We start from the raw sequence: 5,009 nt of genomic DNA on the forward strand, positions 1-5,009 counted from the left end.
GGTTTTACCCACTAAAATCAAATTCCCTGACTTTTCCCTGACCTTTTCGGCCCATTTTTAAATTCCCTGACTTTTCCAGATTTTCCAAGATTTCCAGGTACTGTGCAACCCTGTCCTTTCCTAGGGCCTTTTTTATTCCTCCCATTTGATTATCATTGTTGTTCACATTTGGGTCCAGTGTTCAGTCACTACCTCCTTCAGTATTTAGGGTCAGGATGTTTACATTTACCAGCGATTGTTCACAATTGGGGTCCTCCGAGGGGATTGGGAAATAGGATATTGTGCAAAATTTAAGAGAGTTAAAAAGCTGAAAACATAGCGAATTGTGTATAAAAAATCATATTTCATATCCTGAAAGTTTCTGGTGTCTAACGTTAGCTCCACGGAAGTTATTCAAAGATTTGCAAAAAGTGTTCATAATTACCAGTACCAACCCTATAGTAACTTAATTCCTCAATCGGTTAGTTTTAAACTTAACTAAACTACATCATTATTTGTAAAGTTATCATAAACTATAGTATCATGATAATATTAATTAAATTAAAGTATAATATTAATTAAATTAAAGTATAATATTAATTAAATTAAAGTATAATATTAATTAAATTAAAGTATAATATTAATTAAATTAAAGTATAATATTAATTAAATTAAAGTATAATATTAATTAAATTAAAGTATAATATTAATTAAATTAAAGTATAATATTATTTAATCTTAAGTAAATTCCTGAATTAACTTACTTGAAACATCATTATTTATAATTATCATTAATCTCACTCGTGAATATATATTTATTTTAATCTTAATTAAATTACAGAATAATATATATTGAACTATTGTAACTTCCTCAATCGGTTAATTTTAATTAAATTAAAGTATAATATTAATTAAATTAAAGTATAATATTAATTAAATTAAAGTATAATATTAATTAAATTAAAGTATAATATTAATTAAATTAAAGTATAATATTAATTAAATTAAAGTATAATATTAATTAAATTAAAGTATAATATTAATTAAATTAAAGTATAATATTAATTAAATTAAAGTATAATATTAATTAAATTAAAGTATAATACTAATTAAATTAAAGTATAATATTAATTAAATTAAAGTATAATATTAATTAAATTAAAGTATAATATTAATTAAATTAAAGTATAATATTTTTTAAATTAAAGTATAATATTAATTAATCTACAGTGAGTTCCTCAATTAACTTACTTGAAACATCATTATCTATAATTATCATTAATCTCACTCGTGAATATATATTTATTTTAATCTTAACTAAATTACAGAATAATATATATTGAACTATTGTAACTTCCTCAATCGGTTAATTTTAAACTTAATTAAACTACATCATTATTTAAAAGTTATCATTAATCTCACTTGTAAACGTGGACTGCTCGCTTAACTAAGCAGAGTAGCAGACGAGTTTTCAAGAGACGATATCATTGGTTAACTCATGGTGAACTTTGCCTGCTAATTCGTTTCTCTCTACATTCAAGACTGATAAGGTTTTAGGAAAAGAACTCTAAGCTTCAGACGTGACTTTGAGGCCGACTTAACGTCATATTAACGTGGCAGTGGGCGATTATTTAATTTCTCTCTCTTAGCGCGAAACACGCCTAGACTCGAGATGGATTTGTCTCTACCAGCTCTTATCTTATAAAAGCAATTGTACTTTACAAGAAACGGTGGCGCAGTTCTAGCGTGCCGGGTTTCCGAACCGTAGCGTTAACGTTGGTACGTTCGAGTCCCATCGGGGATTTGGATATTTGCGAAATAAAATAATATAAAGTTTAGCTACCCTAGGTCCATCTGTTAGCGTTTTAGAGCATTATTTATGAATTATGAATAAATTTGAATAAATTAACGCGAAAATAGGCGAGGTTAAGACGCCCAACCAGCCGTAACATAGGAAATAATGGGGGAAAAAAGTTGGTAATATAGGGGGAAAGGCACTAAAAAAAGGGGTAAATGGGGGTAAAAGAGGGGGGAAAGGGGGAAAAAGTAGGGGTGAAAGCGGTAAAAGTGGGGGTAGTAAATCTTCGGTATAAATGCAGTTTTTAGCCCATCAATAGATGGCGCTAAAAACTAAAAAAGCAATACTGATATTTAGGATTTTAAAACGCGATATTCTGTATAGATAGTTTTCACACATGGAGGATTCATACCATTTACACAAGGAAGACGGGCTATCTGGAGGACAAAAGCAGACGGGTTTTTGTCCGCCAGATAGCCCGGTCTCCTGATGTAAATGGTATGAATTCTCCATGTGTGAAAACTATCTATACTGAAAAAATATTTGTTCGTCGTTACATAGAGACCTAGTTTGGCTTGTGCTGATAACCAATGCTGGAACAGAGTATATATCGAATAATCATAATAAGTTGCCATCGAACGGTTTAAAAATTTATTTACAAAAAACCTTCCTCGCCATTCAAATCAATAAAACCACAGGAAAAAATGAATCTAATCTATCAAACAACAAAATAAATCCTCCTCTCGCAAAGACTTAATAACTCATACTCTTACACAAAAAACTTTTTCTGTTATAAACAAATGTTTAGCCATTAAAACCAAAAAATAAAAAAATTAAGAATGGTGAAAATCGAGCTTAAAGAGAAAGTTAGGCATTGACTTAAGACGAACCTCAACTTAAACTCCATAAATTAAAACTTAAGTATATACAACCCAAGGTTTACTCGTTCAGCACACGCAAAGTGAATTTGTTTACATTAGGGTTCGGTGCTAATAGGGAATCTCAGAGCAGGATTCTAGCCATGTCAATATCAGGTTAATATCAATATACATTATGCATGACGTCACGAGTGACGACTTCTACACCTGCCCCCATTAATTGACGCCGAAAGACCCAGAACCCTATAAGATTGTTTTAGGTATTTCAACAGACGAGTGGGGTCTATTAAACACACTTTTTCTAATTTCATGTATATTATAATTTCACTGTTAAAATATTGATTATTATAATGAAATTTTGGTATTTCAGGTTTACAAGTGGGGACCTAAACCGTCTTCCTACCTTATATCTGGGGACATTTGTGTATAAATTTTTAGATTTTGAATTAGCGTCAAAGCCTATATGGTTCCATCAAGCATTTCAATTTCATTTTTCACACTCGATAAATTTACAAGTGGGGACCTTCACTGTCATTTCAACAGACAAGTGGGGTCCTTCACTGTCATTTCAACAGACAAGTGGGGTCTTTAAACACACATTTTCAAATTTCACGTATATTTTAATTTTATATCTAAAATGTTGATTATCAGAATGAAATTTAAGTAATCAGTCCTATTTCTAGCTTCACACTTAAGTTTTGAGCTAATTTCAGGTTTACAAGTCGGGACCTAAACCGTCTTCCTACCTTATATCTGGGGACATTTGTGTATAAATTTTTAGATTTTGAATTAGTGTCAAGTATTTGAAGATAATTTTTCACACTTGATAAATTTACAAGTGGGGACCTTCACCGTCATTTCAACAGACAAGTGGGGTCTTTTATACACACATTTTCTAATTACATGTATTTATACTTTTGTAATTAAAATATTGATTATTATGATGAAATTTACGAAATAGGATCTTTATGTTTACTTTAAGTATTTGAAGATATTTTTTTAAAACTCGAAAATTTTACAAGTGGGGACCTTCGCTGTCATTTCAACGGACAAGTGGGGTCGTTAAAATATATGTTTTCAAAATTCATTTTAATTCACTTTTTTTAATTAAAATATTGATAATTATGATGTAATTTACATTATATGTAACGTTGGTCCCATTTTAAAATGTGGAAAACTTGGCCGTCTTTTGAATGTACATCTGGGGACATGCGATTTTTTTTATCGAGTTAATGTTTTAAACGAAATTAATTTAATGACGCCTAAAGAATTAGGAAAAGTAGTTTTCGTACGTCAAGTGTAATTAAATTATGAAAAAATCACCGTTCGGTCAGTGAGATACAAGATTTTATATTGTTATCGCTGAATAATGTATATTTTGTATTTCTAAAGTAGCGACATCTATCTGTGTTTATTTTAATGAAAACCCATTTTTGAGCCCCCACATGTACGCCGAAGAGACCATATGGTCCTCATTTCGTACAACTGGGTACCCGGGTGTGTGAAAACCTCTGGCGACATCTCTCGAATATGTGTTAATTTCCATGGTCCCCATTTGTAATGTCAAAAACCCAAGTCCCTTACAAGTGGGGACTTTTTCAAAAAAATTAATTTGGGCTCTAATTAGTCTAATTATATCATTTATCTAATTACTTACATGTGAGGACTTTAAAATGTCCCCACATGTAAGTCGGGTCCCCACTATGTGGGTGAAAAGATTGTCAGAATCCCCACTTGTCAATCGTATGCAGACGCACCCACACACACACACACACCCAGACACACAGACACACCCATACGTCCAGTGTAATACCTCTCCGTGACATACGTCACTCGGAGAGGTAAAAATGCCTGAACGAATAGCATGGCTAAGATGAACGAGTAAGCTAGCTTAGATAAACCAATACCAGGTCTACGGCGATTGAATACGCGCTCTAAGACGATGAATGCGTGCTCTTAGGTGAACAAATACGCGATACAAGACGAACCAATTTACGCTATAAGGCAAACGAATTGGGGGGGGTCTGAGGCGAACAAATTCGCAGTATAATTGGTTCGAACGCGGTCTCCATGTTGAACGAATGAGATTCCTACGACGAACGAGTGAGTTTTTTCTGATGAAAAATCACACGCTGTAGAATAAACGAATTTGATATCTACGATTAACGAATACGCCTTTTAATATGAACGAATAAGTATTATACGAAGTACGAACAAACGTTCTGAGATTAACAAAACACATTCAAGAAAGAGAAAAATGTTCTAAGAGGGAACAAATAATTGTTCAACTAATAGAAGTATGTGTTATAATACTCTCAGGTGAACAAATCAGCATTTCAAAGTGAACGAAGCGG

The sequence above is a fragment of the Phalangium opilio genome, unplaced genomic scaffold (genome assembly GCF_054372755.1).
Source record: "Phalangium opilio isolate 3A_F unplaced genomic scaffold, DU_Popi_V2 ptg000088l_1, whole genome shotgun sequence".
NCBI classification, from domain to species: Eukaryota; Metazoa; Arthropoda; class Arachnida; order Opiliones; family Phalangiidae; genus Phalangium; species Phalangium opilio.